This window comes from Rattus norvegicus, chromosome 15 (genome assembly GCF_036323735.1).
Source record: "Rattus norvegicus strain BN/NHsdMcwi chromosome 15, GRCr8, whole genome shotgun sequence".
Taxonomy (NCBI): Eukaryota; Metazoa; Chordata; class Mammalia; order Rodentia; family Muridae; genus Rattus; species Rattus norvegicus.
In genome coordinates, this window is record NC_086033.1 from 104,530,774 (window position 1) to 104,557,032 (window position 26,259).

General features: G+C 48.0%; 1 protein-coding gene across 3 annotated transcripts in view; it reads left to right on the forward strand.

Annotated features, from left to right (window-relative positions):
• The first annotated feature begins 422 nt into the window (after positions 1-422).
• Positions 423-26,259, forward strand: part of Farp1 (FERM, ARH/RhoGEF and pleckstrin domain protein 1) — a 238,953-nt gene continuing 213,116 nt past the window's right edge. For 2 of the 3 annotated variants that reach the window (XM_006252472.5, XM_006252475.5), the window contains exon 1: positions 1,063-1,202. The gene's annotated coding sequence lies outside the window, so the exon portion shown is untranslated. Of the gene's footprint in view, positions 594-1,062; positions 1,203-26,259 lie in introns of those variants that run through there. The other variant, XM_017599720.3, reaches the window with a different exon arrangement.

The following is a 26,259-nucleotide window of genomic DNA, read 5'->3' on the forward strand; positions in this document are numbered from 1 at the left end:
TTCCCAGCCAGAGGCAGGGAAGAAGGACGAAGGAAAAATGGCACCTAGTGGGTGGGGATAGTGATTGAAAGTCACCTAGCGTCCTGGGTCTTTTGGATTCTGAATCTTCCCACTATTATCACCAAGTTCTGGAGAAAAAACAAGGGATCAAACAACTGCAAACCACCCTAAACCTCGCCACACTTCGCGGGGCATTCTGCTGTCCCTGGGCGGAGGGTGGTGGGGATGGGCATTGTCCTGGATTCACTCAGGTGGTGGACGCTGCGCCGGAGCAACATCAGAGGAGGCACCAGTGCCTCTGGCATTGAATGCCGCGCCGCTTTGGGTGGTGCCGGAAGACTGGATTAGTGGCCTGGGGTACGCGGGGGTTCGTGGGTCTCTGCAAAACGCTTTCCACGTGATACCCTATGTCAGGCTTCCAAAGGCGACCTGAGGAGTCTGTGCCACGAATCTCCCGCCAGCTGCTGCTGGCTCCACCGGGCCTCTGCATTCCGCTCGTCACCAGAGACTAGCGCTGGCGTCTCCGCGGTGGAGCTTCTTCCCGCGCTCGGCTTGGTGGTGCATCTCAGACATCAGCTCTTGCCGCCGCCCAAGTAAGGGACAGCTCTAGGGTGGCGCGGCCCTGCCCGCGGTAACACCTTTCTGCGCACCTGCCTCCGGGGCGGGGCGGAGCGGGGCGGGGCCGGTGTGCTGGCGCAGGTCACAGCTCGGACGCTGGAGGGGGCTGTGGCTCTCCGCCGTCCCCAGGCTGTGCCCAGGCTCCCCCTGCCGAGGGCTCGGCCCAGGCCCGGGGAGGGGCGGTGGTGGCCCGCACTTCCCGCTCACCAGCCTCGGAGGCGGCTGGTCCCGGCGCGGGCGCAGCTTCTGCGGGGAGCGGGGAGCCGGGCGAAGGCGCGGGGCGGGGACGCGGCCACCGCCCGCTCTGCGCCGCTCCTCCCCACGCGAGAGGCGCTCGGGCCGGGCGTCGAGGCGGCCGCGGCGACCCGGAGCGCGCTCCCCACCCACCCCGCCTGCTCCGCCCTCCCCTCCGCCCCGCGCCACCTTTGATGGCTCGGACCTCGGCCGGCCGCCGCCTGCCTAGCTCGTGCGACCGCCGCCCGCCGCCCGCTGCCCGCCGCCCGCGGGGACCCCTTGCTTGTCGCCGCCGCGCCCTCGCCAGCCCTGCAGCTCGTAGCTCGCAGCCCGGACCCGGAGCCGCCGAGGTAGGAGGCGTGCGGCGAACAATGACCGCGGCGGGAGGGCAGCTGCCCGGGATACACCCGGCCGAGGCGGCAACTTGTGCGAGTCCCCGCGCCCGCGGCCCTGGGCGCGGGCCGAGCTGGCTGCGGAGTCCGCGGGAATGGTTGTGTTCGTAGCCGGCGGCCGCAGGCCCTTCAACAATAGCAGGAGCCGCGGTTCCTTGGGAACCGGTGGAGCTCACCTCCGCGGACCTGGGCTGCGGGGCTCTGAGCTCTTGGGTTCCCGCTTGGCTTCCCCTCCGCGGGCGCCCCTCCCCCCCCCCCCCCCGCTTCCTCCCATCCCACCCGGCCGGGTGACAGCGCCCCCGACGCCTCTTCCGGACCTCAGGCTGCAATCTCGGCTCTGGAGGTCGGTCCCCGGCCGCGCGGGTGTCCGTGCCGCCGGGTCACTGCAGCTCGCCCGTGAGGGGCGAGAGCCTCCCGGTGGGTGACAAAGAGGAACACGCCCTCTTAAGTTAGATCTTGTTTCTCTTTGCTCTGTGCCTTATGGAGGGGAAAGTTTTTTTTCCTTTTTGAAAGCACAGGATATTTATAATAATAATAATAATAATAACAATAATAATAATTGTGTGTGGGGGGTGGGATTTCATAACTTCTAATTGTGATTTTTTACGATATAAGTTCTGGAAACTTTAGCCTCGTGATCCATCCGGACCCCCATGAGCGCCTTATAGATAGGTATCATGGAGGGGTACCGGATTTCTTGATGGGACCCTGAAACCAGCGGTTGACGGGGATTTTCTAGAGCACCCTTGAAAAGAGGGAGGCAGGGCTCACAAAGGAACGAGGTTTGAGACCGAGTAACTGCCTCATCTGGAATAGTTTACCAGGCTCAGCCTTTCACACCCCTCCCCCCTCCGGAGTTCGGTGGCCTCCGGCTGTTTCATTTATTTTTGTATCAGCCTTCCTCCGTGCTAGTTTCCCGCGTTTGATTCCCTTAGCTCTGGCCCCTGCCCATGGTTACCCCCCCAGACTTCCATTCCCTCCCTCCAGTAGGCTGCGTTTTCTGACCATAACCTCGATCCAGCGATGGGCCATCTTTAATGTGCTTTGCACGTGGGTACTTGGCCAAGCCCACTTCAGAACATTCCCCTAGCGTTGTCTTGCTTTTCATTTTCTATCTGAACAAGGAATGGAGAACCAGGAAAAGCCTTTTGGATTATGAAAGCTTTAGTGAGGAGTTGGTGTTTTTCAGGCTTAAGGTGGGGCCCCTTTCAAATCCCCATCGTTTTCCCTCAGCCCCACAGTTCTTGCTGGCGTCTTAGCCTCGGCTTTTCAGGTGGGTGGGTCCCTGACAATGCACATCGTCTATGGGTATGGCATCCACACAGCCCACTTTATATTCCTTCAGCATCGGTCTGCAGCAAGGCACTAATATTGGACCTAATCCAAGCACAACGAAACGTTTGTGTTTTTAGTATGTCTGGCCGAAAGCTCTGCTTCTGGGTAAAATAAATAGAAACATTATTGGGCAGTGACTGGTCTACTGGGGGAGTCGGGGTGGTGTAGATAGTGAGCAGATGTCTGCCAAGCCCACAGGAAGCTAGAAATACTTGGTCATCGATGAGGTAACTACCTCCTCATGGTGGGGGGGGGGGGAGTATGCAGAACTGTGGTGTGCTCCTCTGACTTGGGATATGCTGTTAAGACTTAGGAGTTTGTAAGTTGGGAATCCTCCTGAAGTTAGGTATACGATGCGATGCAAACATCCCCCTCCCCACCCCACTTTCTTTTGTGATAGGATCTTAGAGTGTATCCCTGACTGGTTTAGCTGGAGATCTTCCTGTCTCAGTCCCCCTAAGTGCCAGATTATAGATAGGTGTGCACATGATGTCTATTTTTAGTGTACTTTTATATACGGATATTCTCTTTTGGAAAAGATTTATTTATTTATTTTATGTATATGAGTACACTGTTGCTGTCTTCAGACACACCAGAAGAGGGCATCAGATCCCATTACAGATGGTTGTGAGCCAACCTATGGTTGCTGGGGATTGAGCTCAGGACCCCAGGAAGAGCAGTCTTAACCGCTGAGCCATCTCTCCAGCCCACTGATACTCTTATTGAGCATTGATATTGGGATTTTTTTTGGGACAGATTTTTGTCTTGCTTTTCATTAAATTATCCAAGGGGAAATATTTAAAGATGAACATTAAAAATAATATTGAAAAAGGGCGAGGAGGTTTGGGGGCCACCTAGGAAATCCCAGTGACCTGAGACAGAAGCAGGGGGCTCATAAATTCAAGGCCAGCCTTAACTCCAATCTCAGTAACAGAAAGGAGGGCAGGTGAAGAATGCCTAACAGTTAAATTCACTTGGAAAAATGAGTGGATGTTGGAGAACTCTAGATAGGAAAAAGAAAAACTGAATGTTCGCATGCTGGTCTTACTTTGGAAAACTAGCCTGGTAATACTCCGAGAGGATCAAGGAGATTGTGACTTTGTAGACGTTTCCCTGGTCATCTTAAACCAATCTTTTGTGACTGGCGTTGTTTGCTGCAGAGAATGGTTTAGCATTTTTGAGAACTCCTCTCTAAAAGATGCTACAGTACAGAGAGGCTTCCACAGCCCTGTGATACAGGGCTGGGAGTCCTTTCTTACAGGACTGGCAGGGATTCTGTGTTGGTGGCTTGCCTGGGAGAGGAGGAGGGCCTCAGTAGGTCTTCCGGCTGTGTTTCTCCTGTGGTTTGGAAGTTTTGATGGAAAGGAGCTGTCAGCTTCCTTGGTGGGTTCGCCCTGGGTTCTGTCCCTAGCCTCCAATAAACCAGGTGTGGTGGCTCCTGCTGACCCTACGGAATTGAGGATCAGGTGTTCAAGGTCACCTTTGGTTATGCTTGCATAATGAGTTTGAGGCCAGCCGGGAGTATACACAAGCACACACAGAAAGGAGAGAGCTCTCCCAGTGGACTCTTGAACATAAGTGGTTGAACTGCTTTTTCTTGCCCTTTAATGGCTGACATTTATGCTGTGGCATTACTAGATTGTACTCTTCTGGCCCTCCGTGACACAGGTTTGGCTGTTACTGTCATTAACTACTTCCATGTGGCCAAGGTAAGAGCCAGATGGTTTCCATTAAGATTACTGGAAATGCCAACTTCTCCAACCACTAATGGCAATTGCTGCCTTTGTTTTTAAAACAAAAAGCCCCCTGGGGGGGAATGCTCATTTCAATGGAGAGAAATGGACTTTTAGTGGAGATAGCCTTCCCTTGGTTTGAGTCCGTAGAAAATGTTTTGGAAGGCATGCTTTGAACAAAGTGGCGGCTTGATACATTGTTTAAACATGGCACTCTGAGCTTGCTACTTGTGAAATAAAGGAAGGACCAGCTATACCGCTTGACCGACTGACATTGGTCGCATGAACTTCCAGTGGTGGTTGGATTCTCCTGTGGCACAGAAATTATAGATTGCAAGATTTGGAATTAATGTGGGATTCATCATTTACACGGAATCTTATGTGCTAACCTGTCACTTGTGCGTACATTTAAAAAAAAAAATGCCACAGGCCCAACTAGGTTGCCTTTAATGAACTCTGCCATGTATCAATAAGCCCAGTATGGCAGTAGTGACTTTGTTTTGCCTGAAGACTTTTGGAGAAATGGTTTTCATAAAGGTGATTGATTACCAACCTCAGAGGAAGACTTGGAAGTCAGTAGTGTGGTACTTTCGGCTTTTCCTTCTCATTCGTTATTTCCGGATCTAGGGTAGTGCCTGGGACATAGCAAGCCCTTGGTAAATATTTGTTGAGTGTGTAAACATGCCTAGCTTTTTAATGCTCTTCTAAATTAGTCCCTGGACTTTATTTTATTTTTTAAATGGGACACTTGACCTTAGCATGGATAGGTTGCCGTTCTGGGGCTATGAGAATTTGGTATTTGACTTTATATTCACTTTATTGTCACTGAGCAATTTGGTCCTTAAAACTGGCTGACGGGTAAAAGACACACTCTTTTTTTTTTTTTACATGTTCATAAAGATGATGGAATGAAAACATGGGAAAAATAAAACTCACCTGTGACCCACCATCTCTTAGCAAATACTCTTGCTTTAAGCCCACCCTTTCATCCACTTGCTTCTCCAACTGGAATGAATGTTTCTTCCAGTCCCTGCCTGGATAAGGCAGCTGGGTTCTGTACTCCTTCTTGTACTAGAGGCTTCTGGGATTGTTTTCCTTCCTGACAGCGCTGTCTCTTGGAATTCCATTAGCACATCTGTCCATAGTCCTCCCTTTCCAAGCTCCTTAAGTAGCTTTGTTTCAGAAGGATGGATTGTGGGGATTTGGAATTCTCAGCGGTGGTCCCTGTGATATTCCACCAGCTTTCCCAGGTGGCTCATGTCTGCCCCTCAGTGATTCTTACAGGAGCTGGTTTGTGATACCAAGATCTATCTCGGGCCACCAGGTTGTTTGTGAGATTGGTGTTCGTGAACGCTCCTGAGAACATCTGTAGACAGGTCTTTGTGTGGAAGTATGCTTTCACCATTTCTGCTGGGTTCCTGAGGTGTTTGTTGTAGTGCCCTCTGTTTTCTGGGGGTTTGTCCCATTTTACCTTCCCACCTGCCCTGTGAGTTCTCTTCACCTGCACTTGGAATTGTCAGTCTTTTTCTTTTTAGCCCTTTAGAGGGATGTGGAGTCATAGAGTGAGGTAGTTCTGTTTTATATGTTCCTGATGACTCTTGGAATCGTTTTGTGTTTCCCAGTCAACTGTATGTCTGCTTTTTGTATGCCTTCTACATTATTGTTGTTTTGGTTTGGGGTGTGTGTGTGTGTGTGTGTGTGTGTGTGTGCGCGTGTGTGTGTGCGGGTATGTGCATGTGTTCGTTCTTTGGCTGTATTGAATACACTTGTCATGAGTGTACATACCCAGGACCACCTTTTTACGGCTGTGACTCTTTATACCTCTGGACACACATCCTTAGTTACATGTTTGTCCTTCCAATATTTGCATCCGTTCGTGTATTTTACCTTCATCACTTTTTAATTCCTTACTGTATTTTTATTGTGTGTGCGAGTATATGGTTTTGTGCACGCGAACACAGATGTGCATGCTGGTGCAGTGTGATGTGTCCGTCAGAGTACCACTTGCAGGAGTCAGTTCTCCCCATCGGTTATGAGGGCTGGTAAACTTGGCAGCAAGACCCTTCACTTGCTAGGCCATCTTGTCGACCCGTCTTCATTTTTGCGGTGTTGTCTTTTGAAGAACACATTTTTAGCATAACATTTCACATGGTCTGGTTGTTGAGTGTATTGCTGGTCAGGGGATGTGTTCAGCTTTGGGAAATAACAGTTCTTCTATGCAAGGAAGGGGGCGACTGGCCGTGCTTTGGCTGCCATGAGTCAGTTTTGTTCTTTCCTAAACAAATTCACTGGGAAAGATGGGAAAGATGGGGGGAGGGGAAACAACCTGCTTATTTTCAAAATAGAGATAAATGAGTGGTTACTATTACAATCAAGTAAACAGATTTTTTTTAAAAAAGAAATTTCAAATTAGGTTCTGTGTCACAGATGGAAAGAATATGAGAAAGAATTAAGTTTTTAAATCAGTTAAGAACAAGAACAAACTGGGACCCTGGACAAAAGCAAATTTTTTTCTTTTTTTTTCTTTTTTTGGAGCTGGGAACCGAACCCAGGGGCTTGCACTTGCTAGGCAAGTGCTCTACCACTGAGCTAAATCCCCAACCCCAAAAGCAAATTTTAACATTCTATTTTTAAAAACTCGTTTGTAGCCAGGCATGATGGCACACATGTGGCTTTAATCCCAACGCTCTGGAGCCAGAGGCAGGTAGATCTCTGTGAGTTCAAGGCTAGCCTGGTCTATAGAGTGAGTTCCAAGACAGCCAAGGCTACATAAAGAGGCCATGTTTCAAAAACAAAAATTATTTGTAAGTCTGTGTATGTGCACATGAATGTAGGTGCCCATGGAGGCTAGAGGTGTTAGATGCTCCCAGAACTGGAGTTACGTGCAGTTGTGAACATCCCAGTATTGTTGTTGGGAACATGGGCTTTCCCTTAGAGCAGTAACTCTCGAATCATCAGCAGTGAGGTGCTTTGGGTGTCCAAAGCTGACTGTTGTTTCCCAGGTTCACAGTCTTACCTTCCTGGCATGACATTGTCTAGATCAGGTAAGTCGCATGAGACCAGGAAGAGTAGTCTCCTAATTTTTAATCGTCCTGTCCACTCAATATAAATGACTGACATTGATGAGATAGCTCTTCAATGTATCAATAGAGGCCTTGGGTAAAGGGAGGAGGGCTCCCGCCTCAGAGGGGTCCAGGGTCTTTAAAGAAGTGGTCCTTTCTGTCCTTCTGCCCTGTCATTCTGAGCATGTTGCTTTGTGCTTTGGGCTTGTTACCTCCAGTTATCTAAATGCTGCAGCCTAATTAGCTGTTGTAGCTGGTGTGCTCCCTCCCCCAAACACCCCCAAACCCCAATCTCATGCTGTCACTTTGGTGTTTGTTAGATCAACAGTGAGTGGTGCAGGCGACTTGAAGCCCCTTTGTTGCTGAGAAAATGCCTTCTCAGAAGCCCCCAACATCTGGGAGGTTTGCTGATGGGGGTTCCAGGGAAAGAGCCTGGAAGACTGGATGGGTTGTCTGCGCCACAGCAGCTGTATTGTGGTTGGGGCAAAAGGAGAACAGAGGTAGAAGATGAATCCAGAGCCTGTAAGTGCGTTGTAAATTCCTATGGGTTCCACACACCTATTCCTGCCTTGTTAAGTAATACTAACCTATACTAAATAGTGCATTTATTTACTTCCTGGTCCTCCTTGGGTTGGGCTGTACCGAAGATTCCCATTCAGAACATTATGGAAAGAATTTGTTTTTCATCTGCTATACAACACTACATTCAAGAAAACGGTTTTCTATGTATTTTTCTGTGCAAGTGATTTGGTGGGTGTGATGGTTAATCTCAGTTGTCAGTCTGGTGAGATCTCCAACCACCTGGGTGGGAGATGGCCTCTTGGGGGGGAGGTGTTTATTAGGTTAATTGAGGTGGGTAGACCCACCCACTGTAGGTGGTGCCATTCCCTAGGCTGAGTGGCAAGAGGAAACCCAGTAGCAGCTGACATTCATTTCTCTTTGCTTCCTCACTGGGGAGTGATGTAACCTGCAGCTTCAAGCTTCTGCTGCTTTAGCTCCCAAGGTGGATGCTCCTCCTATGGTGGATACTCCTGCTATGGTAGATGCTCCTCCTGTAGTGGATGCTCCTCCTATGGTGGATGCTCCTCCTATGGTGGATACTCCTCATGTGGTGGATGCTCTTCCTGTGGTGGATGCTCCTCCTGTGGTGGATACTCCTCATGTGGTGGATGCTCCTCCTGTGGTGGATACTCCTCCTGTGGTGGATGCTCCTCCTATGGTGGATACTCCTCATGTGGTGGATGCTCCTCTTGTGGTGGATGCTCCTCCTGTGGTGGATGCTCCTCCTGTGATGGACACTTCTCCTTTGGCTCCTCCTTTTTTTTTTTTTTGGTTCTTTTTTTCGGAGCTGGGGACCGAACCCAGGGCCTTGCGCTTCCTAGGTACGCGCTCTACCACTGAGCTAAATCCCCAGCCCCCCTTTGGCTCCTCCTATGGGTGAACTGTGAGCTGAAATAAGCTCCCTTCCCTTAAGTTTCTGTTGAGATATTTTGTCATGGCAATAGGAAAAGAAACTTAAGATGATGGAGATGTGAAGTCTCTCTGAGGTGCAAACTGTTTTTAAGGACTGTTTAAGGATGTTTAAGTTGCATGGTTTGCATAGGCACATGGACAGCACTCACACAAATGAATGTTGTATAGGAGGCCTGAGGGCGTTTCTCTGGGGCTGATACATTTTCCTTTATATGCATCCAGTGCCTCAGTTCTGTAGCATCAGATTTGAGAGGGGCCAAGTGGAAGGCACTCTTTTTTTTTTTTTTTTCTGGAGCTGGGGACCGAACCCAGGGCCTTGTGCTTGCTAGGCAAGCGCTCTAAATCCCCAACCCCGGAAGGCACTCTTGACTACAGGAGGGTCAGGAAAACCAGAGGTGGTGTGATTTGAAGGTGGAAAATTCCATGGGCTCTTGTGTCTGAGTTGCTCATGGGGCTTGGAAGTTGGTAGAACCCTTAGGAAGTGGAACCTTGCTAGAGGAAGTAGGATCCTATGTTTGGTCCTACTTCCTGCCTAATGTCTGTTACCTATTTCTGCCAAGGTGAAGGGTCCTACTATAAACTCCTGCCACTACTGGGCCACCTGTTGCCAGAATGGACTGTATCCCTCAAACTGTGAGCTCAGATAAGCCCCTCCTTCTTCAGGTTACTTCGAGTTGGGCATTTGATCACATAGCAAGGGACAAGACTCACAGAAGAGGTTACCCAAATGAGACAGTGATGATCTTACTTGAATATTTACTCAGGAAAAGGAGTTGCTGCTTTGCAAGACTGTCTTTTAAGGGGTTGGGGATTTAGCTCAGTGGTAGAGCGCTTGCTTAGGAAGCGCAAGGCCCTGGGTTCAGTCCCCAGCTCCGAAAAAAAAGAACCAAAAAAAAAAAAAAAAAAAAAAAAGACTGTCTTTTAAGGCTTAGAGGACAGTGGACTGGTGGTCCCCAACCTTCCTAATGCTGGGACCCTTTAATACAGCTCATGCTGTGGTGACCCCCACATAAAATTACTTTGTTGCTACTACATGACTGTAATTTTGCTACTGTTACAAATCATAATGTAAGTAAATTCCTCATCTGCAACTCTCAGAGGGGTCTTGACCCACTGGTTGAAAACCCTTGCTCTAAGCCAAACACCTTCTATCTTGGGGTGTTCAGCTTGTGCTCACTTGCAAAAAAATCATCCTGGCTGGACTTGCTGACACTTCATGTGCACTCACAGAAGGTTGGGGAGAGTCCCAGAACCCTCATGTGACTATATAGCCAGTGCTCCTAACACCTGTTGTATGCAGTGTTATCCTAATTGCATAGTGTCTTGGGGAGGGGCTAGAATATGTAGGCCAAGAAAGACTGGGAGAGAGGGGCTCCATCTGTGTGTCTATGAGTTACCCCTTATTCCTGCTGGGTAAAAGCTCTGGTGTAGCCTTGTGGGGGACAAGTACCCACACCTCTGTAGGTAATGGCTCACCTATGCTCTGTAAGGAAGCCCAATAAACTCATTGGTCCCCAGCGTGAACTTTAATAGAATTGTGCCTTAGTTTGTCATTAGGACCTTAGGAGGAGGGATAGACGATGTTTGTGACTTCTCCTGGGAAGGAATTTTAGCAGCAGTTGCAGATAAAAGCCTTGCGTGCAGACAGTTGCAGAATGTAGACCAACAATGTTGTTATCTTTTCATTTAATTGATACAATCTTTCAAAAAAGCAGTTGAGGTGGCTGGGGACATAGCTCAGTGGTAGTGTGATTCCCTAGCAAGTGTGAAGTCCTCTGTTAGATCCTCAGCCTCACCAAGAAAATGTACCATAGCACAAATAACCCCCAAGGGGCTGGGGAGATAGCTTATGTGATAAAGTCATGTAAGAGTCAGGGTCTGGGTTTGATCTTTAGGACATATGTAAAGATGGCATGGTAGCATGTGTAATCCCAGCATTGGTGAGGTGGAGGCAGGTAGGTCCTTGTGCTGGCCCATTTAGTCCTGTGCTAGCCCATTAGCCCTGCTCCTCTCACACAGTTGTTAGTGTGCAGTGTTCCTGTCGCAGTACTGTACATAACTGTGGAATAAGCATCTCTGTGCCTTTTATTTTTATCCCAAAGGACAAAAGCCTAGCGCAAGCCCTGTGAAATAGGGTGGGGGAGGTTTTTAGTTTTTATTTAGCTTTCAGCAGCAGACCAAGCAAGAGCAGAGGCAACTCAGGATCCGAGAGCTAGCTGTGGAATCTCTAGCCCTGTGGCATGGTGCCTTATGTCTAGCCGTTGCTCTTTCCTGGACATCGGCATCTTTTCTTTAAAGTTTATTTCTCTCTCTGTCTCTGTGCATGTACGTATGCACATGTATGCATATGTACAAGTGTGTGCGCACATGTGTGTTCATACAGTTGCCCACAGATGACAAGAAAGGGGATCTCCCTGGAGCTGGAGTTATAGGTGGTCGTGAGCCACCTGATGTGGGTGCTGGGAACTGTACTTAGGTCCTCTTCAGAAGCAGCAAATGCTGATTCCTGGGCCACTTGTCCAGCCCCCTTCTTGTGTTTTCAGAGCCCTGGGAAGAAAAGTCCAGTCTCACTGGGATTACAATGCCATAGCTGCATTTGAACCCACATTGTTTGGTGCTCTCTCCAGGATTAACCAGAAATGAGTACTCTGGAGTGGGGAGTGCCTCTGCACTTTGGGAGTGGCTGTCAAATGGTTTGTGGAGGGAGCTGTGGGGACAGCCAGGTTACAGACCTGCCTTGACCTCAGTTGCTTCTCAAGGCACACCGAATGCCTAGGCACAGATAAGGAAAACCAGGGGGCTCAACAGGGTTCTCTCCCCACCTGTCAGGAACTTGTTGAAGCTTCAGAGTTCATGATCACATCAATGTCTGTCTATCTGTCTGTCTGTCCATCGGTCCACCCATCCATCTATCTATGTCTCCTGGAACACTTTCAGGGTCAGAGTTCATGATCACATCTCTCTCTTTCTCTCTTTCTCTCTCTCTCTCTCTCTCTCTCTCTCTGTCTGCCTATCTATCTATCTATCTATCTATCTATCTATCTATCTATCTATCTAAATATCTATCTATGTCTCCTGGAACACTTTCAGGGTCAGAGTTCATGATCACATCTCTCTCTCTCTCTCTCTCTCTCTCTCTCTCTCTCTGTCTGCTTATCTATCTATCTATCTATCTATCTATCTATCTATCTATCTATCTAAATATCTATCTATCTATGTCTCCTGGAACACTTTCAGGGTCAGAGTTCATGATCACATCTCTCTCTCTCTCTCTCTCTCTCTCTCTCTCTCTCTCTGTCTGCCTATCTATCTATCTATCTATCTATCTATCTATCTATCTATCTATCTATCTATCTATCTAAATATCTATCTATCTATGTCTCCTGGAACACTTTCAGGGTCAGAGTTCATGATCACATCTCTCTCTCTCTCTCTCTCTCTCTCTCTCTCTCTGTCTGCCTATCTATCTATCTATCTATCTATCTATCTATCTATCTATCTATCTATCTATGTCTCCTGGAACACTTTCAGGGTCAGAGTTCATGATCACATCTCTCTCTCTCTCTCTCTCTCTGTCTGCCTATCTATCTATCTATCTATCTAAATATCTAAATATCTATTTATGTATGTCTCCTGGAACACTTTGAGGTTTCAAGCTTGCTATATAGCTGAGGCTGGCCTTATTAAACTCCCTCGTCTCCTGTCTGCCCACTATATGGTGGGATCACAGGTTTGACCTACCACACCTGGTTGTTTGCTCAAGTACTATATTCTGACCTGACACCCGTGTGAGGCTGTAAGTCATTTGTCGTCGTTTGTAACATGTTGTCCTCATGGCAACGTTCTTCCAACTCATGTTCAAATACACTCACCGAGGACAAGGGAAGAGTTAGCACCTGCTCAGAGCGGCTCAGAGCGGCTCAGAGCGTCCCTATTCATCTAGGAAAACATGGAGTGGTCAGCATAGCCCTGCAGCCTGAGGGAGTCCCACATGATAAGGCCCATTCTCTACCCTGCTGTCTCCATTTGTTATAAGCCAGTGACTGAAGTTGTTAGTTCTCTCAGCCCTAATCCATCTCCAGCGAGCAGGGCTGTTGTGTGATAATTCCAGTGTGTTGACAGGAAAGATACCGTTTGGCACACACAAGCCTTGGCCATCCATCAAAGTCCTGGCGGAGGTGATGTCTGTTTCTGACTTCCTTTGGCACACCTTGAGCAGTGGAGGATACGGGCTGGGGTTGCAGCTCATTTGGAGAGCGCTGTGCAGAGTTCAGGATCCAGGGACACCAGTGTCGTTGTGCACAGCTTCTCTCTTATGTCTGGCTTTGCTGTCAGTGAGTTCCTGGATGTCTGTCAGGAGCCACAAGCCTCAAACTTCAGCCATAGTTTCCTGGTACTTTGGTTGATCAGTGAAAGGCTCATGGTGGATTCATGAGTAAATTGCTAATCCCAACACCATCTTAGACTCCAGGAGTCTTCACAATTACAAGTGGTACAAGGGACACGATAAATGTTGGGACACTTCAGGACAGAAAAGATTTTGTGGACATGTATGTATGTACATACATATGTATGTACCTATATGTCTAGAGGTACACACACTGTGGGGTACCTAGTCAAGAGAAAAGGCGCTCCAGAGAAAAGTTCTAGCAAGGGCTGTTAAAGGTAAGTAGTTTCTTTCTGCCCCAGAATCCTCAAACAAATGCTCTTAGGTACTTTGAGTACAGATATAGAAGACCTGTCACTTGAGGGATGAAGCCATTTTCTCTGACAGCAATTTTTTATTGAGCACCTGTGCTCTGTGCAAGAGGGTAGGTGGGTTTTGTGTGTGTGTGTGTATGTGTGTATGTGTATGTGTGTATGTATGGTGTGTGTGTGTCTGTATGGGGTGTGTGTATGTGTGTATGTATGGTATATGTGTGTGTATGTATAGGGTGTGTGTATGTGTGTATGTATGGTGTGTGTATGGTGTGTATGTATGGTATATGTTTGTGTGGTGTGTGTATATGGTGTATATGCATGTGTATGTATGGGATGTGTATATGGTGTGTGTGTATGGGGTGTGTGTATATGTGTGTATGCATGTTACATGTATATGTATGGTGTGTACATATGGTATGTGTGTGTATGTATGGTGTGTGTGTGCATGTGTGTATGGTGTGTGTGTATATGAGGTGCGTCTGTATGTGTGTATGTATGGGGTATATATGTAAGGGGTGTATATGTAAGGGGTGCGTATATAAGGGGTGCGTATGTAAGGGGTGCGTATGTAAGGGGTGCGTATGTAAGGGGTGTGTGTGTGTATAGGGTAATCTTCGTTCACTGTATTCTGTTCATCTGCAGAATGCCTTTTGTTAGGTCACAGCCCAGTCTTTGGAGACTGACCTTTGAGAACTGGCATAATGTCTGGGAGATACTTCTAAGCCTGTTAAGGGTCTAAACTTGCTTTGCTTCTCTTGCGGTCATTTCTGGCGGTCATTACATGGAGCAGCACGATGTGTCTGGCCATCTGCCAGCTGAAGGATACTGGTTGTATCCAGGTAGGCAGTTCTGAGTATGTTTCCTGTAAACGCAGAGCTACTGTGAATGCAAATATCAGTGTTGACGTCTCATGAGCCAATATCTACCAGTCCTTGACAGCATTTAGCATTGTCAGCACTGTTTTTAAGCCAGTTTAAGTGGTGTGTAGTAGTAGCTTATGATGTTTATTTATTATTTAGTTTTTTGTTTTTGAGACAGGATTTCTTTGTAAAGCCTGGGCTGTCCTGGAATTCACTCCGCAGACCAGGCTTGCCTTGAACTCAGAGATCTGCTTAGCTCTGTGTCTTAGTGTTTTACTGCTGTGAACAGATACTATGACCAAGGCAACTCTTGTAAGGACACCATTTAATTGGGGTTGGCTTACAGGTTCAGAGGTTCAGTCCATTATCATCAAGGTGGGAACATGGCAGCATCCAGGCAGGCATGGTGCAGGAGGAGCTGAGAGTTCTGCATCTAGTTCTGAAGGCAGACAGGAGAAGACTGGCTTCCAGGCAGCTAGGATGAGGGTCTTAAAGCCGGCGCCCACAGTGACACACTTCCTCCAACAAGGCCACACCTCCTAATAGTGACACTCCCTGGGTATCACACCCTGCCTCCCGAGTGATGGGATTAAAGGCATGCACCACCACCTCCCGGTTATTTTTAAAATTAAAAATACACAGAAAATAAGTTTTTTTTTTTTTTTGGTTCTTTTTTTCAGAGCTGGGGACCGAACCCAGGGCCTTGCACTTCCTAGGCAAGCGCTAGAAAATAAGTTTTAAAGGGCCTTATCTGGAGCGATGCTTGAGTTTCCTGGTGTGTGTAGCAGAGAAGCCTCTTGGAGCAGCTGCTTGGTGGTAGCAGGGGGTGCCGTAAAAGGCATGTAGAAACAGAGTCGGGTCTGTATCCCTGTCAGCAGGAAGTACACGCGAGCAAGTCAGTCCTGAGGGTGCTTTGGGGAGTATAGGTTAATTTTCTTGACTGACTTGGTAAGTTCCTACATGTATTTAAAGTGCTAATCAAATTAATAAAGGAGCTATAAGATGGGGTAGCTAAGGAGAAAAGGCATGGGGGCGGAGCTGCGGGGGCAGAGCTCTGGGGGCGGACTGTGGGGGCGGAGCTCTGGGGGCGGAGCTGCAGGGGCGGAACTACAGGGGCTGTTTATAGCCCTCCCACAACTTCAGTGGCTGAAAGTGGTGGTGCTAAATAGCCCTCTGTGGTATTTGTGGGTTAGGATTCTGGGAGTAGCTTTTTGACAGCCTTGAGTTCTGGCTCAAATGTTTGCAATAAAGATGTCAGCTAGGACTGTGAGATCCTTTTCCAAGGAACCTCTAAGGAGCTCCATGGGCAGGGTGGTCATTTACCATAGGTGGATGGATGGGAGCTCGTGGTGGAGTGAGTGTCCTCAAAGAAACCCTGATAGGGTTGTGACATTTATGAGCTAGTCTTAGAAGACCTAAGCTGCCTTTTCCACAGTGTGCTTGGCCATAGGGCCAGCCACGATGCAATGGGAGGTGACTTAGAGTGTGGCGCCAGGAGGTAAGACTCAGTGGGTGCGATCATGGAAACTGGCTTCCAGCCACTGGAGGGATCACAGATACAACCGCTGGCTCAGCCCTGTGACTGTCCCTGTGTGGTCCTGTGAAGATAGAAAAAGTTTTCATTACTGAGTGGCAGTTTTCATCCGTATTTTAAATTGTAGTCTATTTAATACTATATATTGCAGTAAGACCCATGAGTTCTAAATAACTTGCGGAGCCTTTTTGATCAGTATTTTTATATTTTTAGTACGTGTTTATTTTGTGTCTTTGAGACAAGGTTTCACTATGTAGCCTTTACTGGTCTGAAACTCACTGAAAAAATTTGACAGACTTGGAACTCTTGGAGAGTTTCTCATCCCACCTTAGAGGGCTGGGCTGAGCGCGACATACTTTTGCTTACAGGAGGACATGGTATTGCAAATTGATCCCTGCTGTACGACTGGAACCAACCCTTCTTTGTCCAAGCATGCTTGGGGGAGGGGCAGGCTCTTCACAGGTGGTTAGGTCAAGGAATTCTCTATGTGGCTTCCGAGGTGGGGAGTGATTCCTGAGCCTGAACCAGGAGCTCGGGTATATTTAGGATGGTGATTCCCAAGTCACACGGTGTCTCCTTAAGTCAGAGCCTGAGATCCAGAGTGGTCTGCAGTAGGAGGTCAGGATGGGGCTTCACTAAAGTTTCCAACACTCCAGCAGGGCTTTGCAGAGGGAAAACTGCCCAAGTGTTTGGCTCTTGCTTCGTCTGACATTTTGAGAAGGTGCATGCAGCCTAGGCTGGGCTCCAAATCCTCCTACTCCCAAGTGCTAAGATGACAGACACCCTTGTGTCACCACACCTGGGTCTGTTGTTCTGAGATAGGGTCTCCCTATGTAGCCTGGGGCTGGTCTCAACTGTGTCATCCTCCTGCCTCGGTTTCCTACATGGCTGGGATTGCAGGTGTGTGTTACCACACCAGACTCTGTTATTTCTTTTTAAACGCAAACCCAATATAGCCACCGTGAAAATGTCTACAGAGATGAAGTAGTCAGGCAAGATGCACACTCTCCCCGAGCTCTGAGCCCAGATTGCTTTCTCTTTCCTGCCTGCCTTAGTTAACTTTTCCCTTAAAGTTTTAAAAATAGATATTTTAGGTTCACAGAGAAATGGAGCAGAAGTTAGTTCCCATATCTGCCCTCCACCTCCTTACTGTAAACATTCTGCACTCTCCTTAATTAAATTTTTTTTACAGTGTTTCCTTTTTCAGTCATAATCTAGTCCACATACGTTTTGTGGCTTTCTTTCCCCCAATAATCTTGCTTCAGTAATCCTTAAATCAACACAATTAAGGTCAAAGGTCTCTTCAGGTCATTTCCTGTTGACCTTTACTCAGAGGAATTTGGCTGTGTTCTTGTGATGGGGAGGGTGACTTGCTTTGTGATATTTATCCTTTGGAGATTCCCAGGGTGAAGTTAGAAGAGCTTAGGGCCCTGGAGGGCTCGGCCCCTCCCATCTCTTTTATCCTTGGCTTCTTTCCCCTCAGTAGCTTTTGGTAGTGGGGTGGGGGTTGGGATTCACTTTCTGTCAGGGGTTCTGCCTTCCGTGCAGTTAGGTCCTGAATAGGAATGCTTTTCCAGCAGCCTTGAATGGGAAAGCTTGCTTAGGTCAGAGCCTTGTCTCTGCAGTCAACGCTCCTGTGGGCCCAGCTTGCCTGCCGCTGGCCAGGGGTGGCTGGGCAGCCTTGAGAGTGGAGACTGCTTTCTCAGGGTGTGTCAGTAACTGTGTCTTGCCTGTGTTCTAGGAGAGAGTATACTACCTTTTGTGCATCCGAAGGAAAAAGAACCTCAAACCTCTCAGACCTGAGCCTGGGAGGTGGAATCATGCTGGTGGTGGATCTGCATTCGTTCATGTTCTCAACCTTCGTGTGTGTGTGTGTGTGTGTGTGTGTGTGTGTGTGTGTGTGTGTGGTGTGGTATGTGTGTGTTTGTGTGGTGTGGTATGTGTGTGTAGTGTGTGTGGTATGTGTGTGGTGTGTGTGTGGTATGTGTGTGGTGTGTGTGTGATGTGGTATGTGTGTGGTGTGTGTGGTGTGTGTGGTGTATGTGTGTGTGATGTGTGGTGTGTATGTGGTGTGTGTGTGTGGTGGTGTGTGTGTGTGGTGTGGTGTGTGTGTGTGGTGTGGTATGTGTATGGTGTATGTGTGTGTGTGTGTGTGTGTGTGTGTGTGTGGTATGTGTGTGGTATGTGTGTGGTGTGTGTGTGTGTGGTGTGGTATGTGTGTGGAGTATGTGTGTGTGTGGTGGTGTGTGTGTGTGGTGTGGTGTGTGTGTGTGGTGTGGTATGTGTATGGTGTATGTGTGTGTGTGTGTGTGTGGTATGTGTGTGGTATGTGTGTGGTGTGTGTGTGTGTGGTGTGGTATGTGTGTGGAGTATGTGTGTGTGTGGTGTGGTGTGGTGTGTGTGTGTGTGTGTGTGTGTGTGTGTTCATGCACTCATGCGCTTCTGACACGTTTCAATAGCAGAGGCCAGGTTTGTCTCTGGCAAAGTCAGGAGTGCTTTAGCAATGCTCTTGCAAGCTGGGAGAGCTTCAACAGGAGTTTAAAAACAAATACCCCTTTCAGACAGAGAAGAAGAAAATGCTTGTTTGGTACTATGATATCATACATTAGTGACTTAGAAATTAAACTTAGCATGACCTCGCTAAGCACCAATGATTATGGTCTTTGGCTTAATTCAGAGTAAATTGCCAGATTGTGGGCTACCTTCATGAGTCACTCTGTTGCAGGGGCCCCCATGTGTACCCAGGTAGGGAATGGCACCTTCAGAACATTGAAATTAATAGGTAGGCAGGAGGGCCAGAGAGCTCAGGGAATCGGTGAGTACATGGGTGCGGGTGTGTGTGTGTATATATGTGTGTGCATGCGTGTGTGTATGTGTATGTGTGTATGTATGTGTGTGCGTGCGTGTGTGTGTGTGTGTGTGTGTGTGTGTGTGTGCGCGCGCGCGCGCGCGCGCACATGCATGCCAGTTGGCTGGCCAAATAGAAGAACTACTTGGAGCTACATGGAGGGTAGTTGAGCACCTGGACTGTGTCTGCCTGGCAGTGTTTCTGGGACTCATTTGGGGGAGAGGAGTTAAGAGCTTTTATTATTCTAGATGGAAAGATTGGGGAGTCTGGATGCCTTCTGCAGATGTGTACAAGAGAAGATGTGGTTATCCTTGAATAAATCTGGAGGTTTAAGACATGTACTTTGTATTTGATTAAACAACAAAGACCTGCATCTGTGGCCGCCTCCCTGTGTCTGACCTCCTGCCGTGAACTCCATGAAAGCTTTATTGGTCTTTTAGAGAACTTAGATTTTTGCTTAATAGGAAACAAGCTCCCCCCTACCAGTTTTATGTCCTTTCTCTGTGATCTGACCATTTGTCTGAGAGGAAGGAGTCTAGAGCTATACAGTCTTGGCCAGGGGCTTGTCAGAATTGTCCCCAGTGCAGGACACTGTCATTTCTTCCTTATTGTCCTGGATCTCAGAAATACCAGAAACTTGGTTTCCTTGAAAGTATTAGTGTTGGGGTTTGTTTTTGAGTTCCTCTTTAAAATTTTGCAGTTGTATTTGACATAGTTGTGTGTGTGTGTGTATGTGTGTGTGTGTGTGTGTGTGTATGTGTGTGTGTATGTGTGTGTGTGTGTATTTGCTGAGCGTGTGGAAGTTCAGGAGACAACCTGTGTGTTGGTCTTCACCTTCTCCTTGTATGAGACAGGGTCTCCTAATTTGACACTATATGTGTCGTGCTAGCCGCCCACAAGCTTCCAGGGGTTCTCTTATCTCCACCTCCTGTCTGCTGTCGGAACTCAGGGATTATAGATGCCAGGCATTGGCTTTTGTGAGCATTCTGGGGTTGGAGCTCTGGTCTTCACACTTGTGTGGCAAGCACTTTTTACCCATGGAATTAGCACTCCTGTCCCAAGGAAATAAAACGTTTTTGAGAAGAAAGAGTATGTTCGTAGTGCCACGGAGAAAAGATTTGATGAAAGCAGTGATGAATGGTGAGTTGATGTGAGGAAGGACTGGTCTTCCCAAGTGCATAGCATTTTCTGTTCTTACCCATGAAGACAAGCCCAGGGGCCGTGTGGTGATCGCCCGTCTTTTAAAACTATCCTCCTAGGGCTAGCTGTATAACTCAGAGGGAAAGGGATTTGTTGCCAAGCCTGATGACTTGACTGCAGTTCCTGGGCCCACAATGGTAGAAGGAGAAAACTGATTCCTACAAGTTGTCCTCTGACTGCCACAGTTGTGTACACACACACACACACACACACAGAGAGAGAGAGAGAGAGAGAGAGAGAGAGAGAGAGAGAGAGAGAAACAGTATTTTTAAAAAAATCAGAAATATCTATCCAGAAGTGGACGTGCATAGATGTTGACACAAATGGTAGCACAACCCATTTTTCACTGGGCCTTGCTATCAGGAAAGTGTTCTGGAATACAGATTTAAGATCCTTGTGATATTTTTGTTTGTATGGGACACACGTGTGTGTGCGTGTGCGTGTGTGTGTGTGTGTGTGTGTGTGTGTGTGTGCGCATTCGCGTGCACGTGCGTGCCATAGCTTACCGCTGGTGTCTTCCTCTGTCACTCTCTAGCTTTTCTTTGGAGCTGGTTTCTCACAGAACATGGAGATCAGTTTGGCCAGACCAGCTGTCGAGAAAGCCCCAGAGATCCTCTAGTCTCCAATTTCCCAGTGCCCAGGGTTACAGCTCAGCTGCAGGATGCTGGGGTTGAAGTTCAGGTCTTCAGGCTTACAGTTTTCAGACTTCTCCCCCCACCCCCATTCCTCTGCTTTTTTTTTTTTTTAAACTGTGCTGGGGATGGACGCTTAGGACCTCTCTACCACTGGGCCGTCTTCTGAACCTCTCTCTCATTCTTTGTATTGGCATGTAAAAGAAGGGCACGGTCAAATGATCAGTAGATGCCTATTCGTAGGTGTCTGTTGTGTGGAATCATCAGCTGCTGAGAACAAAGCTGCTTCAATATCCTTGATGCTCTGACAGTGTGTGCAGTAGGAAACAGAAGTGAGGTCAGCCGCCAAAGGGTCTGCTGCAGGTCTTTTTCCTTCTCTGTATCCTGCTTAGTAAAAATACTTCTCATAGTCAGTCACGTATCAAGCAGGGTCTGGCAACAGTCACTGACCGTCTACAAGTGCTTCTGGATTTCTGTCTTGTGCAGGCTACCTGATCACAAAGCCAACATGCACTCCAGCCCGTTTGCTGCTTTGTACGAGGGCAGGTGAGGGCTGGCAGTTCACCTCCAGGATGCTGTGAGCAGCTTCTCACCAGCCTGCCCTGACATTTAGAGAGGGGAAAGGAAGGTGGCAGAATTCTCAGTCTAAAGATGGAGCGGAGACAGAGAACCATGTCCAAGAGATGGGACTTGCAAAGTCCAGATGTGGTGCTGGGAGGTTGGGTTAGTAAGGCTTGGGGTGTGTGTGTGTGTGTGTGTGTGTGTGTGTGTGTGTGTGTGTGGTGTGTGTGGTATGTATATGTGTGTGTGTATGTGTATGTGTGTGTGGTGTGTGTGGTGTGTGTATGTGTGTGTGGTGTGGTGTGTGTGTGTGTGTGGTGTGTGTGGTGTGTGTGTGTGTGTGGTGTGTGTGGTATGTGTTGTGTGTATGGTGTGTGTGGTATGTGTTTTGTGTGTGGTGTGTGTGGTATGTGTGGTATGTGTGGTGTGTATGGTGTGTGTGGTGTGTGTGGTATGTGTTGTGTGTGTGGTGTGTGTGGTATGTGTGTGGTGTGTGTGTGGTGTGTGTGTGTGTGTGTGTGGTATGTGTGTGTGGTGTGTGTGTGTGGTGTGTGTGGTGAGTGTGTGTGGTATGTGTGGTGTGTGTGTGTGTGTGTGTGTGGTGTGTGTGGTGTGTGTATGTGGTATGTGTGTGTGGTGTGTGTATGTGGTATGTGTGTGTGGTGTGTGTGGTGAGTGTGTGTGGTATGTGTGGTGTGCGTGTGTGTGTGTGTCCTCCAGTCTCTACCTCCCCAGCACTAGGATTGGTAGTGTGTGACATTGGCTTTTTACATGGTGTTGTGGCTCTGAACTCAGGGCCTCGTGTCTGCTTGGTGAGCACTTCACCTCCTGAGCCGTCTCCCCAGCCCAGGCCTCTGGTTGTAATAGAGATAGTTAAATCTGTGTTGATGGTAGAGAGGGAGAGGACACAAATTCTTGTGTCTACATTAGAGAAACTCTCATCCTGGGAGCCAAGAGAGACAGTCTGTTAATGACACCCACACCCATGACATAGATAGCTACAGCAAGCAGCCCCCCTCCCGAGTTGAGGTTTTGCTTTTTTTTTTTTTTTTGAGACAAGGTCTCTCTATGTGGAGTAGGCCAGCTTTAAACTCACATCCGCCCTCCTCTGCCTTGAGAGTGCTGTAATTAAAAGCATGCACGACGATGTCCTCCCTAAGGGTCTACTTGGATCCAGATATCGCTGCCTTAGTCTCGGGAGTTGATGGCAGATGTATTTGTTTTCACAGACTTGAAGGCAATGCTCCCTTTGTGCTAGGAATGGTTTTATAAGACCTTACAAAGAGTTAGTTGTTTATTAATGCTCAGCACCCTTCTGGGGTCACCGCAGCTTGGCAGTGGCACAGCAGAAGAAGAGGAACTAACTTGTCCAGGGTTCCATCTTCTGCAGGGGAATGCAGGTTCAGACTGGAGCTGGGTCCATTGTGAGCCTGAAGAGACTGTATTGCTGCCCTCACTAACAAGCGCTACCACTCCACACTCCAGACCCCACAGTTGTGTGAGATGTCTTCGCCTTCTTGAATCTGACCAATCAGATGCCGGTCTCCTCTCCTCTTTCCCCCTCATCTTCTCTTTGGAGTCTCACAGTGTGGCCCAGAAGGTTCTTGGAACTCCACCTGAATCCAGGCTAGCCATGAACTCTCACAGCAGTTCTCCTGTCGTAGCTTTCCCAGTGCTGAGATGACAGGTGGAAGATGCCTTTTTTTGTTACTTTCTTAATTCATATTGAGTGAGTGAGTGAGTGAGTGAGTGAGTGAATGATAGGTAAAGTCTCCTGTATCCCAGCTTAGCCTCTGTCCCTGTCTTAGGGTTTTACTGCTGTGAACAGATACCATGACCAAGGCAACTCTTTTAAGGACAACATTTAATTGGGGCTGGCTTACAGGTTCAGAGGTTCAGTCCATTATCATCAAGGTGGGAACATGGCAGCATCCAGGCAGGCCTGGTGCAGGAGGAGCTGAGAGTTCTGCATCTAGTTCTGAAGGCAGACAGGAGAAGACTGACTTCCAAGAATCTAGGATGAGGGTCTTAAAGCCCATGCCCACAGTGATACACCTACTCCAAGGCCACACTTCCAAACGTTGCCACTCCTTGGACCAAACATATTCAAACCATCATGGTCCTTGTAGTGGACTTCAAGGATGAGGTGCCTCCTCTTCCTTCTCCCCACCATACTATTTGAACTTTCTCCTCATTAGTTGGAATCATATTGTCAGTTGTATACAGCTATTGGGGGGGGGGGATCTGCCTGTCCTTGGCCCATTTTCCTATTTGATTATATTTTTCTTATATAATTTTAGAAGTTCTTTGCATATGAAGAAGGCCTGACTTTTGCCTTATACCTCCCGGTCTTTGCCGGTGCGGTGAGCCTTTGCCGGTGCGATGAGCCATTGCCTTTGTCTCATCAGGCTTTTCTACGTGGAGCCCGGGACTTTAGCCAGGTCTGAAGGGTTAGAGATCTCCTGCAGTCTGAGGGCGTTTTAAAAGGAAGTCACGGGTTCTTCTAGAGCTTTATGGCATGTGGTTTAAACTTTATGTCGGTTCAAACGTGGAGCTAGGATCTGGCTTTTCTTTCGGTAACTATGGCTAATAATGATGTGCATCCCTCCACAATAAAAGGCGGATTGCCACGCAGCCGATGCAGACTCTGCGGCAGCTGCTGACCACGTGACCCGTGTATGCGCGGTGCCTAGTTCTCCATGTTGCCCAATTTGGCTTGCCCAGAGTCGATATCTGCCTTGCGTGTCTTTCCTCTGTTTGGGAGCATTGGGCTAATTCGTTGCAAAGCTCTGGCTCAGTGCCTGAGTTCCTGCTCAGTACTCTTCAGATCCTCCAGTGCTCAGCTTTGCCCTGACTCTGAGGTCATCTGAACTTTTCCGGATGGGGCTGAATGGCCTTGTCGTCCTGGCCAGCGGCAGGGATCTCCCTGACTTACAGTCGGGATTCCCTTGCTGGTAGGCTCTGCCGTCTGTCTCTTCTGGCTTCAGATTTACCTTTGATGGAGAAACCTCTTCTTAGCGTGCAGAGTGGCAAATGCTTTGAGTTTGTGGGTTTCTGGGAAAGATGACAAATAGAAGCTCACTGAAGAAGTAAAAATGTCCAGGTTCCCTGGGTAGGACCCACCGGGCACGGAGGGTTCCATCAACACGCCATCTTTACAGCACGGTTCTAGTACCGTCTTTTGCTGAGCCAGTACTGAGAGCGTGTCTTTGGGACTGTGTGACACTGTATATAAAAACTTAAATTTTTTCCTAGCAGTAATTAATTAAAAACATTTTGGGGAGTGGTGCTGGTGTTGTTTAAAGAATGCCAGGTATTTAAACAACAACAACAACAACAACAACAACAACAACAACAACAACAACAACACAAACTTCCATCTCCCTAACTTTACTTTGACTCCCCTCCGGTTTCTTGGACGCTTGCACTATCAATAATAGGGCTGTCCTTAGGGAAGGCTAACTGCTCCATTGCTCTCTAATATATTGCAAAGTCTTGTCTCCTCCATGGGCATTCTGTATTAGATACTTCCTGTTCCTTACGTTGTCTCTGTTTTGGGGCGCCCCGTCCCGTCTTTTTGGTTCTGACTCTTTGCATGCTCTCTTGTAAAACACACAACATGCAAATGTGATTCTTAGCGGTCTGTCAGAGGTAGGCGTTTAGAGCTGTCAAAGTCAGATCAAGACTTGTGCATGGAAGCTGGGATCCTCCTGCCCCTGCCCCCCCTCCCGAAGAGATAGGGGAGCCACCCGTTGGTCATCTTGTCACAAGAAACTTAGATGTGAGGTTGCGCATTCTTAGAGAGTAATTCTGGCAGCCCTGCCTAGGGTCAGCCTGGATAAGCCTTGTGTGTTCTAGAAGCAGCATATAGTGGAGGGGCTGTGTTGTCACAGTCTTCCTAATCCCTGTCACCCCTTTTCAGCCTAAAATCCCACATTCTTTCTTCTTGTGACTGATGTCTGTGAGCATTTGATCTCTCTGGTTCATTTTTTTTTTTTTTTTTAATAATAAACCTGGGAAAGCTTAGCCTTTTTACGTGCCAGAGTCCTCCCATGTCTGCAACTAGGATGAGCCATAGGGCTCTGGGAGGGGCCATCCAAGCACCACTTAGGATACAAATCCACCTTTGACATCCCTATCAAGGGTCCCTGGATTTTCTTGTCTACCCTTGTCTCTACGTCTTGCTCCTTGTCCTTTCAAAAAACAGACACACTACAACAAAAAATCCAGTGTCTTAATAATTTTGGTGAAATGCTATAGCCATGCGGTTTACTTGGAAGCTCATCTCTTTTTATGAAGGTCTAAGGTCTAAACTTGAAAGTTTACTGTAAGAACGGTAGCATGTCATCAAACTGATTAATAAAAATCTATGCAGAAATTGCAAGTATTGCTAGATTCACTCAGAAGAGTTGATTTGCTTTGCCTCATGCCCCACCCCATCCTAGCATTTCATGTGGGTGACCTGTTTGAGACCACCACTGAAATGCACCCATATCCTGCCTGTGTCTGGGTTTCCTACTGGTTCCCATCTTTTTGCCTCTTTTCTCTGCAGCTGTTTCCACTCCCTGTGTGGGTGTCGGCCAGCCTCAGTCAGTGTGTGAGGTTTCTTCTGGGTGGGACAAAGAGAGGACGGTCCCTGGAGATCCTGCCGGTCTTTCCCTTGCTGTTGGCTGTGCAGGAGGGGAAAAGCTGGAGAGTTCCAGTTCTGATTAACCCTGAATGAAGTGGGATGTGTCTGCTGCTCACAGGAGCTTGGCATCTTTGAACTAGAAGTGCTGGGAGGAAGGAGACACTGGTGGGATGTCAGTCAGTCAAGATCTGAAAGTAGGGTGCTGTGGGAGTAGGCAATGGAGACAGGGCTGTTTGGGCTCAGACATGCAACTGAGTACTTGCCGGTCGCCAAACCTTGGAATTTCCCCTATAACTTTACCTTCCCAGCACTTATAAAGCAAAGACTAAGAATTACCAAGATGCCCCAAAACAGCTCAAGGCAGCTGTGGAGACACCAGTATGCCTAGTGGCATCACAGAAAGGAACAGAGAACAAATTACCTGTGAGCCCGTCACCTGTCCACCC